We start from the raw sequence: 12,975 nt of genomic DNA, 5'->3' as shown, positions 1-12,975 counted from the left end.
ATATTTATTTTTATATTAATGTTGTGTTAAAGATATTTTTGAAGATAAAAATTGGAATTTGAGACTTGTTTTTTTTTTATAATAAAGCAACCATTGGTCAGTAGAAGAAAAAGTCTAGCGGTTACATTCCCCTAAACGATAAAAATCATGTGTAAAATAGTTTTTAAAATGCTCAAAATAATGCATCTTTTTTAACTAAACTTTTTTTAATCGACGAACAAGTGCACTCATTAGTCATTAACTATGTTTCTATTGGGAGGCGATGAGATCTTTGACAAGTTCTCACCACGTTTACGAAACTCCAAATTCAAAAGCAAGCAAAAAGTGCATCTGTAATAGAAATACTCATTATGAGAAAATGTTATAACAAGCTAGGGATTTCAAAGAACGTTTTCGAGGGGCTTAAATTAACATTATCCTTAAGTACAAAGATCTGAATCTGTTCCCTCATTTAACTTTACAGTTGCCTTAACAACATTCGGTGCAACCTTTTGGTGTCTTCTTTATTTATTAGTTATAATTTTCTTTACGTAGTTTCTAGAAGTAAAATATCTTCTTTCTTTTTTTCCTGATGATCTGATTATTGAATTAATGGATACTTTCATTCCCCGTCATCAGCGCAATAAATAAGGCGATGACAGAGTAAAAGAATGTTTATATCAACCAATTTAGGACCTGAACCCTTTTCCCAGGGGCCATGAATTTTGCAATATAGGTAAAATGTGTCCCCTTGTAAAATTATCATGACTTCATGGAAGTCATGATAATTCTTTCGTTTTTCTCAAATATATGTGGGAGTAGAGAACAGTGGGAGTAGAGAACATTTTTGCACGATGCATGACGAACGACGCACGACGACGAACGTAGACCAATTGCATGATTCAGGTGAACTAAAAATATCAAAATTTAAGTCAATATTTACAATTCTATATATACTTTAATTTAATAGGGCATGTAGTCCAAAAAAAATAATGAAAGTTTCTTTGTTGTTGTCGTTGTTGTTATAGCATTTCAGTCTATGTAAGAACTCGTTTTAGTACATAGTTTGGCCTTTCAAAACGTTTAACATACGTTTCATGAAAATGGAAATATCTTATTTGCAAACAAAGTTTTAAGGTCCGAATGCTTGAAAACAATATGACATCATTACAATAATCGGCAGTAAAGTATTATTGATGGTAATATGAATTCGCTTTTTTACCTTGCGTGTCAGGGATGAATCTCAAACTTATTATCAACAACGGCATATATAACAATCGATTCTTTATGATAAACCTCTCAACATGGTTTTGTTTTAGAATGTTTTTTTACTTTTTTGTGATCACAAGATTTAAGTGAGACATTTCCCCCATAAAAATATATGACATACATTGCCTTATTTATGAAATGTTACAGATAATACATTTGCCTTGGTATGAAAATCAACTGTAAAATCATTCAGATTTGATAAGAAATAACTACTTTGTGTTAGGCATTGGAATCTTTATGTTTATATATATCATTTTGTTTCATTTCGTCACTCTCAAGATTTATAAACATGGTACATAACAAAACGGCACAGAATTATGTGCAGTCAGCAGCCCGGTTAAGTTAAAAAAAAAAATCAGATGTTTCAATTTTCACTAACGTTGAAAACAAACTGTCATAACGTCTTTCTAACTCCCTGTATCCAGGTTATAATTGAAGAATCTATACCATTATCAATGAATGCAATACCCTATTGACACATGATAACAGATGATGCATATATAATAACTCACGGACATATACTTACATCAATTATTAATTTTAATGCTAACTTTTCTATAAGCATTTTAAAAAGTTCGATTTAATGGATGTTAAAACAATGTTAAATATCAAAAAGTAATCAAAATTATTGAAGGGTGCATGTATTAAATCAAGATAAATATCAAACGTATCACGATTGAACGACAACGCTATAAGAACTTGTTTATGTTTGAACTGTTTTGCAGTTATTTCTGTTAATTGTATTCACGCATGATGTTTACTCGATATACGTTAAGTGCGGCTAATGCCACAATAAAAAAATCAGTTTAAATTCAAGTTATAAATAATAAGTCATGAATACTTCATTACTTAACTGTTGTAACATTTGTATATTTTCAAGATCTCTATTAATATTCAAAGTGGAATGTTCAAGAATATCTGTATTCCCTATACATGTAATAATTTTTTTCTTATATTTATGTTTAATGTTCATGTACATGCACATGATTTTTTTTATAATGAAACGTTAAGATTCATTAAGTTATATCTGTTTAAATTATCTACTTATTATTCTAAGCAATTATTGTTGTATGACAACCATTTGTTTGATTTTTTTATTAAGTTTAATTAATTTTCTGATCACTATTTGTGCGGCTATCTTCTTTCTTTTCTTCTTTCCGTCCCTCCATCCTCAAGTTTGATAAAATGAAGGTACACGTCCTCTTTCAAGGGGACACAATAGAATCATTGAAAATTTGTTCGCATTTTTCAAAACTTCTATGAAAATTAGGCAAACCCCTGGGAGTTTCTTGAAGCATAATTTTTTAATTTTAATTCATGCTTTCTGTGAATAGGTTAGGGCCACAAGGAATAGGTTGGGCCACGCTTGTGGTTAGATATTGGCTTATGAATAAATAGACAAAAATCAATAAAATATTCTTCTAAAAAACCATTTGGTCAGAAAGAATGAAACTTATATGGATGCATCTTGAGTTAGCGTAAAGTCACGGTTGCTTTAATCACGAACCACGGGGGTAGCATGGGGTGACAAAACATTGCCAGCTCTAAAATAACCAACGTTTTCTGTTAGTTAATATATTTATGTAATTTTGTAGACGACATTTTTTTTCGTTTTAGCTGGATTCTTTTGGATAATTACATGACATGCAATGCAAATAAAACTTATAAATGAAAGAATAAATAGACAACATATCTTATTAAAAATGAATCATCGATTTTGTATAATTTTAATGCCTACAGAGTAAGATCAATATACGTAGTTTAAGACTATAATTGATTGTTGTTGATCATCAAGCAATAAATAGATTTATACAATTGATATAGGAGAGTTGGACATACAATAGAAAGTTCTTAATTATCATCATTTTAGTATATATGTATTCCATTCTGACTCATTTCTGAGTAAACGTCATTCTTAGTGTTTAAAGGGGCATAATCACAATGATTGTGTTTTTTTTCTATTTTTATTGATCACAAAGTTCTATGCTTTTTTAATACAATTATAATGATCAACCAAAACTAAAGTGTCGTTAAAAAGTTATAAGCAAGATACAGAGCTCACATTTCTTTGTTGTGTAACAAGGTTTGTGCCATGTTTTTGTTTACAATTGTTAAATATACTTGTAAAAAGTTCTTTTTCAATAAAAAGTGGGTTGGATGAGTGAGTGGCATGCTACGTGCTTGCTACATACCCATGACTTGGCAGACACCCAACGCGCCATTGTCTATATATATATATATATATATATATATATATATATATATATATATATATATATATATATATATATATATATATATATATATATATATATATATATATATTTATATATATAGTTTTGTAATTTGTAAACAACGTACGTAAGTATCTTTAAACGTACTCAAAAATCATGTCACCGATTTATAATTAATAAAATATTAAACTTTGACCCATGCATGCACTGGTTGGTATTGCATATATCGGACATTTACGAAATAGATACATCGACGCACCGTGTTGTTGACATGTACATAACCAAGCTTTAAGCCTACAATATTGCTGTTACAAATTTCACTACACTCTGCTTAGAATAATTTAACTGTCTCGAATTTAACTGTGTCTCGGGACAGGCCTTCACCACAGTTTAAATGCCATCATTATACAACTGATACATGTATATACCCGTAATGTAGCAGAAAATTGCAGGAATCGCTCCGTGACGATATTGGAGAAAATTAATGAAGTTGCATTGAAAATAACGGTCAAATTATTCATAACAAACCATTTTGAGGCTGTAAATACCGTTCATCTAAAAATTTAATTCATATTATTAAAGAATTCAACACTTTTTCAGCAACGTTTTTACTCGATTCAAGTTGGCATTCGGAACTCTCGGGATTTTTCCTAATAAATGCACTGTGTTAGAGTTATCTTCTGTATTTTCTTTGATGAACAGAATATATACATATAAAAAATTTCTAATGAAAATATACCCGTATTTGTATTATCGTTTCTGAGTTTATCCATGCAAACGTGATATTGTGAAAACATAAACTCTATACAGAGCATCCTGTGATTTAGCGTAAATGTAATGCGCATGCGCAAGATTGTAAATTCAAAAAAATCCAGACGATTTCCGGAATTATTTGAGGAATTTTCGTAAATTATTAATTAGCGAAGCTTGACTGAAAATAAATAAAAACAAATTGGTAATCTTCAAGTACTAATGATGTTTAAAATATATAAAACAAAAGACAGCACTCTCCCGATTTATAGGTATTAAAGCCCAACAATTCGGGTCTATTATTTTAATATAGTAGTATAGATACCAGATTGTATCGTATTTACTGTTTATTAACGTTACTTTTAATTAAAATAGTATGAATGTGTGAATGCGACCATTTATGTATCAGATTTAAATGGGCAAACTTACTTTACACTGGACGATTTCTTGTTAGAAATATGATCAAGAAGGTGTCCGCAAATACATTATATGGATCCAATCATTGGTCATTTTCCTATTTTTTAAATTGTTAGTTCTTAAACAAGTGAACACTTTCTCTTAAATTTAAGTTCTATAACATACATCGGTTGATTTTTTTCCAGTCTCAATACATAGCAGTCAATAATATTTGACATTAAATCATGTGGAAAACAAAATATTTTTTTAAACAATATCTACTGTTATAAATTCTCAATATATATTTTTTAATTTGATGCTGAATTGATCAGAGCTATGGTTATTATTGCTCGGATGAGCAAAGTAGCCTATATGCCTCCTTTATATTACACATTTTTGCTTTGGTTTGTCATGGAGCCCGGATAGATAGTTAGTCATGCGGTATTTGCTCAATTTTTCTTATACATTTATGGGCGTGTAATATTACATCAGCGTATACAAATATACTACTATATTGGCAGACACCTAAAGCGCAATTGTATATCATTTTGTGGTTTTATAATTAGTAAAAAACGTAAATATCCTGAAATATTCTATAATCATGTCACCGATTTATGATACATAAATTATTCCTGATTGTAATATATTTACTGTTTTGTATGTTACTCGGAATAAGAATGGTATTGATATACGAATGTGACACATTTATTTTTTTTCACGACCGCAAATTAATTATGCGAACCTAGGTTTGAGACAATTTACTTTATGTAGCAATGTTTCTGTTTGACAGTGAGTTATTGGATTTTTTTCTAACTATTGAATGCATCGATGCAATATAATTTTAGAAAGTAAGGTACATTGAAATTTGGAAAATTGGAAAGTAGACATTTATAAACTGGGAACGTGTATTGATTTTACTTCTCACAATGCATGTAAGCCAAAAAAAATCTAATATTAAAATGCATTTGCTATTACTGGATATTTCGAAGTTCAATTCCACGTCCTTTTAATTTCACACACAGTGGTGTGGTTAAAAGGAAGTGAATCGGAGTAGAACTACATAGTTCCAGTTGAACTATATGTTCCTTTATTCCCTAATGCAATAAGGGAAAAAAGAAACAGCATCACAATTAACACTGCAACACGTTGCCTGTTCTTGTTGGTTCATTTGGTGAAGAGCGATCTCTCAATTATCTTCTTGTAATCTGCCTTAAAAACTTTGGATTGTTCTGCAAACTTGTTAACAAAACATATTTTTCAAGTGATATCAACAGCAATTGAAGACTGATGTTGATAAAATCATTTATAAAACGAAACGGAAGTAATATAAAAATAGCACGCAAACGTACTTTCACCTAACGCATCTTCGAAAGCTCGTGAAATGTTTTATTTATTGAAATGAAGAAAAAAAATTCACTGACTTTTTTTTAAAAAAAAAAACATTATCTAACGCTTAATAAGTATATGTATTTATTTGTACTGGTTTGTCTTTTGTGGGTTATATTGTAATTTACATGGTATCAGAGAAGTTTTGTCCTTTTTAAAGTCCTTATAAATACAATCATATATGGAATTAAGGTCAAGGCATTCAATTTTTGCGATATATCAATGATAGGATCACTGTTGAAATACACAACAGGACGTAGCAGCTTAGGTATGACCTAGGGGTCTACGTGGAATCGAGCGTCTGGTTTAAATTTAATGATAATGTTGCAGTTTTTATCGGCTTCCGTTGAATTATTCCATTGAACTTTTTGAAGTTTTCCGATAAGAGAGTGCAAAGGAACCATTGTTTTATGCAATATATTCTTTAAGCAATTTAAATTTATTGATAAGGGACTCCAGCATATAAGCATACTAAACGTACAAAAACGCCATGTCACCACGTATTAAAATATTGCTTACATGGTGTTACATACTAAAAAAGAGAAAATATTTATCAAAACTGATTCAGGTAAAATTATTTATAAAAATTCTGAGTTTTGAATGAATTTATTATCAATTCTTTTTGAATAATTCAAACTGCAAATCGGCTAACCTATTGCATTAACTATACTTTTTGCAATCGTTTTATTTTTTATGGAATTAATTTGTAAATCACATGAAGCACTGTCTTTATTGGTTTCTAGTATAAATATGAACGATGAAAAATGTCAACAATAGTAATAAAATTCATTATAACAACAATCATATTATAATAATACAACGGCATTTTGATAGAATTACATCTTGACAAAAGTTGACAATAGTACATTTAGCAAATACAAAAGAACTATAAGAGTGTTTCCCCTTACAACAAACTGATATACTTTTGTAGACTGATTTATGTCTTGGAAACTATGCGAGGAGTGGATGCATTTGAAATACTTTGAAATACAAATGACATTTGAAATACAATCTATTCCTTTTGGTAAATATAAAAAAGACTTTGTATGAAGTGTGTACACTTTTGATTCTTATAATAATGCAATACATTTTTGCAAATAGTTCTAATATATGTTCTCAAATTGATGTTCAGTGACAAAAGTAGAAAATATCATTAAAACGGAATATCTGCTAAAAATACATATTTTGTTAAAAAAAAAACCTTCAGATTTTCAGAGTTCGAGAGGCATTGGCAAAAATTGTGACTTAATTGAATGACAAATCATTATATAGATAGAAATGTCAGACTTGGAAGGTATTATGATATATAAGTACCCCCATCCTATTTATGAATCTGCTTGCTGCGAGTATTTCTATCTAATGTTTTATCTCTTTCTCACTATAAAGCTTATCATCCTTTCACAAGTAGGGTACATGTGTACATGTACGTGTGAGGGGACTGCACGTGTAGTATATTTTATGTGACAGAGTGGTTTTACGTTATATTTATTTAATTAAATATAAAAAAGCATCATCACATTAAAAAGCACCAGCTTCATATAAAAAAGCACCATCGACATAAAATGAAACACAATCTTTGCATAAAAAGCAACATCTTCACATAATAAATCACCATTTAAATATAATAAAGTACCATCCTCACATAAAAAAGCACCAACCTCAAATAATAAAGCACCATCTTCTAATGAAATAGCCACATATGGCAGAAATGGCGTTCCATACTGTCGTATTGAGTGTTACGATATTCATTCAATTGATCCTCGAGAACTTATTTCGAACATGCCCACACCTGGTAGGTGCATTCGCTAACTTGAAGGTTTTACTTTGGAAAGTCTCCTCCTCTACATGGGGAGTAGCCAGCGTACCAATCTGTATAAAAAGATGAAGCAGAAAGACAGCCTCCAAATGACTATTCTTTTATATAGATACAACATTTTAATGTGACATTTTAACAATAAATATCAATTGCAATGAAGTTTATCAACATATATTTACATTCCACATATTTTTTGCTTGTATAGTGTGTTCAAAGCTACGACAGTTATAACACTGTAATACACACAGGGTACTCAAATGTTAAAATGACGAGTTTTTTTTAAAACGTCACAAACGTTGAACGCTGTAAACTGCAACATCACAAGCGAAAATGAAAGTTCACGCTGTTACTGTGGCTCTTCCATTAATATGAAATTACGCTTAGGATAACATAGGAATTTTAAGGTATAAATTAAATTTGCAGACAAGGCAAGAGGTTAAAAAATGTGAATATAAGCATTAAATCGTGATTTTTGAAAGTATACAGTCTCATAACTGCAGCGATGTGTGCATACAAATTTTCCTAACGCGCTTACTCGCGGTACTCAATTTGTATGCAAACACCGCTGCAGTTATGAGAATGTTTACTTTAAAAAATCACGATTCAATGCTATATTATATTTATTACAAAAATTTCCAAATATCAGTTGAACCCCCTGAATCTATTAACTTTACTTTTGAGAATGCGCGCAAGTCGAGTAATTTATCTTACCTGTATAAAAAGAGGAGACAGAAAGACATCTTCTGGATGACAACTGGATAGCTGTGTTTCCCGCACCCCTATTTTATACGCACGGAGACTGCGCTACAGTATTATCGTCCAAATAAAAAAAAATGCGATCAAGTCCATGCTTACGATCTGACGCACCTTGGTCAGTAGTAGCTTTATAGCATTTTATTTATACTTCTGACTTGGCGTCAACAGGCTCATCACAGGACTTAATTACATATTTCTCCTTAAGCAAAAACTATTATTCGTTATCTATATAACGCATATACTTCAACCAGTTTCTGAAGAATTTTTGTTTTGATTATACACTTAGTCTATTCACGGCACATAAACACAAATATGAACGTCATTACGCGTTTGGAACATATTTTTGTAAAATTGAATAAAATATCCAAGCTTACATAACTAATTTATCTTTTTGTTAATAAAAAGATTTTTCTCTACAGAGTTTCTTACATTTTATTTTTAGTAGTGGACTAAATAACATGTTTATATGGCTGTTCCATGTGTGTTGCATACATGTATATAAGAGCGTTTATGATTGCTCTAAAGCGGGGATGCACAAATACTTCTTATGAATAAACATCAATATGAACATGAATATAATTATATCTATATAAACATTCAGTTACAGATCGCTAAGATCACTAAAGGTGGCAGGGGACAGTTCTAAAATACACTTCACTGTAGCCAGGGGATATGTGTCTTCGGAACTCTGTAACTAGACGCGAACGCGTGGTATTTAATATTCAATCAGTCTTGCTGTTTTATAGGACCAATGATATCCAAAAATAAGCATTCAATACTTTAAAATTTAATCCTTATTATTTTATGCAATATTTGTAAGGGAAACACATCTAATTGATATCTAATAATACAACTGGAATATTTTTTTATATAAATCATTATTCCTACCTTATATTATGACAAGTTATAAATACATTAAATAAATAAATACATGAAAACACCAAAGATAAGCTTAAGACAGGAGAACACAAACAGTTTGTGTTTTTTCTATACATATATGTATGTATTTTATCGTGTAGCGTACTTAGTTCAGTCCCCGTGGATTCGGATATTGTGGGTCACAGCACTTGCACGTAAGCGCTGAAAAGGAAGCTGATCATATAGTAGCATTGTTCATATGAACCCCCCTACAAAACAAAAAATTAAGGGTAGTTTATAGAACATGAAAAAAGACCACAAAACACGAGGTCATTGTATCCGGCCTCAAAAGGAACGCGGTCATGTTTACGTTATATTATCAAAATAACATGTACGTATGCGTTCTTACTCATGTTAACCCCATAATCAAATAAAACATGCTGCAGTTTATCATTTTTTTATGAATTTATGGATATCATACAAGAACAACATATACAATGACAAAACATGAAAGGTTTAGATAAATGACATCAATTTAAAAACTTTTATTATCTTAGTTAATAATTAAAACAAGAGGTCCATCACCTAAGCAACAATAGCCAAAACTCTAATCAAATCAGCTTCTACCTTTGTTAGCCAAAGATTTACAACCCATTCCTCCTTTTCAAAACACATGTTCACTGGTGCCATTCGATTTCCCTCGCATTAAATTAGTCTATTAATTCCTCTGGTTTTATCATTGTCGCTATATCAAATTCAAAGTCCAATAACTCAATTTTGTTTACGACAACTAACACATTATCGCCGACAAATGACGTTTTTTCCTATCTAATGGCTATTGACAAAAGCAAGTTTATCATCTTGTGTATGTGAGTTAGAAATCATAGCCTGTGTTAAGGTGCTTGAGTGAACACAGAAATAAAATTCAGAAATTGATCAAACATTTTTTTCTGTTGAAAATTGTGCTTTAAGGATGAAATAAAAATTTTCCGAATTTGTTGGTGTCCATTTACTACGTTCGTCCGTAAATTGATACAAAAAAATTGGAATTTTTGTTTTCATCTTTTATGTACCTAATCTTTGATATATGTACCCTTTTATGATCTCTTCTCATCCGAGATAAAACATTCACATGAATAGTTTAAGTTTTAACATTATTTTATTTTATTATTTCAAATTGAAACAGGATCGGACAGCAGGCATGGCCTATTTTTGTCCTCTCTCTATAAACAAGATCAAGATAACATTGTGAAATCAAATTGATAATACAAGTATGGTGCATGGGAAAAATGTTTAAACAAAAATTGCATAGACAGCAAAAGATTAAAACGGAAAAATGCAAAAAAATAAAAATAAAAATAATAAAAAGAAGAAAAAATACACATGAAAAAACAAACACCAAAAAAACCCAACAACAAACAATCAAACAAATACCCCCCCCCCCCCAAAAAAAAAAAACCACAAAAACAACAACTTAAAGAAGTAATGAAATATATCTGCAATACAATCCACAGACTTATCTTATGCAAATTAAATACAGTTACATATCAATATTTTAATATTCTTATAATCTTTTGGATCTTTTTATAAAGATGTGCACAGCATCACATATTTTTTTTTTATTAACAGTTAACTTATATTGATTAGTACCATGTAATATAATTTCTACAGATATTGGTGCAACAAAATTGTATATAGTACATAACATTACATCCCTATCTATGCCATATTTTTGACATGAAAGAAAAAAGTGTTCAGTATCTTCAAATGAATTACCACAATACTGACAAGATAGGTCTTCATCTAGAAATCTTCATATAAGTGTGCATTTAAGTTACTTGCTTTGTTTCTCAGTTGACAGTGTTTAACATTTTCTCTTCTGGTTCAGTGGTCAAAGTTTGTTTTTCTTTGGAAAAGTTTTGTTGAGCTTTGATTTAAATTAGGCAACTGAAAAACAATCTTTAGTGCCTGGTGGCAATTCATTCCAAGCTTTGATAGTTGATGGTAGAAAGCTATTATAGTATGGTGTTGTTCTTAAAATAGGAATTCTTTATGATAAAACATTATTATTGGTAGGAATAGACTCTTTACATTCAATCCCCGTAGACTTTAAAGGGGCATGGTCACGGTTTTTGTCAAGAAATAATTTCTTGTTTTACATGTTCACAAAGCTTCAGTATGATACTTATAATAGTCAACCACAGTTTGAGCACAAGTAGACGAGGTATAATCGAGATGCAGAATGCACAATTTCTTGTAATGTGAACAAAGCTTTTGTTTACATATTGAATGTTAAAAAGAAAAACTCCAGGTTTTTTACCTAAAGTAAATGTCACAAATGCTTGGAATTGTTTTTTAATGTTCTAACCGATTGGTAGATAGAAAAAGTCAGCTTAATAAAAAGATTTTACCGGTATATTGAACCAATGTTAACAAAAACAAGGCACTAGCCTTGTTTACATATCAAAGAATTGTAGGAACTGTGTTCTGCTTATAACTCTAATGCTGACACTAAAATGTTGATCGATCATTAGAAATGCATTACCAAAGCATTGTAAACAATAAATAAAAAAAAAAACAAAAAAACGTGACCATGCCCCTTTAAGCTCCATATCCCACATTTGAAAGTCTTTAAAATACACGAGCACAATTAGGTACATTTTTGTCCTGCAGTTGGTCAATGTATTCTGTCAAATCTATATAATTATAATGTGAAAGGAGAAAAATATATCCAAATGCTCTAAAATATAACATTTAAAAAATTCAAAAGTCCACTTGGCCTTCCCCATTATATACTGATGTTGTTTATTTTGTGTAAACTCGATTATCCTTTCCCAAGTTTACATGTCTATACTACGTTTGTCACGTAACATCCCTATCGGTAAGGGTGTTTGATGCGAATTTATATGCCATTCATATTCATTTATGCTAATGCATTATTTGTAAGCTATATTTTCAGCATATGATATTTCTGAACGCTTTTTTAACTGGTAAGATTTTGGCAATAAACAATTTCACGTGACTTATAATAGAGTTTTGCCCGACTTGCTTGATTTCTTCATATTCATATTATTTTTTGGTACTAGAACCTGCTCAAAAACAGGGCCTCAAACCAAAACGAAATTCATTGTTAGTGGGTCTACAAAATTACCAATAATGTGTCAATTATTAAAATATAAGGCGATTCACACAAATCAAGATTTATCACTTTATTCACTCTTATTTGACAAAAATATCAAAACCATGGTAGATTGTATATAAGTATACGACAAAAAGGGGCCGGTGACATTTGTCTTGGGATATCGTCCTTAATTTGCGGCAATGTATAAGAATTTGCGTTTGCGCTGAAATATGTATGCGCCAAATTTTCTCCTTTTACAGTTTTGGATGAATTCTAAACTATTTCTTCTGTAATTGTGTTGAGTAAATTCGTTTGATTCAGTTAAACAAAGAGAACATACTTTCGAAATGCGTTTACTGAATAAAATTAACATCTTACTATATATTTCATTGGAATGGCGTTGCTTATAA

Source organism: Crassostrea angulata, chromosome 7, assembly GCF_025612915.1.
Source record: "Crassostrea angulata isolate pt1a10 chromosome 7, ASM2561291v2, whole genome shotgun sequence".
Lineage (NCBI taxonomy): Eukaryota > Metazoa > Mollusca > Bivalvia > Ostreida > Ostreidae > Magallana > Magallana angulata.
The sequence above is the reverse complement of the archived record's forward strand: the minus strand, read 5'-3'. Positions refer to the sequence as shown.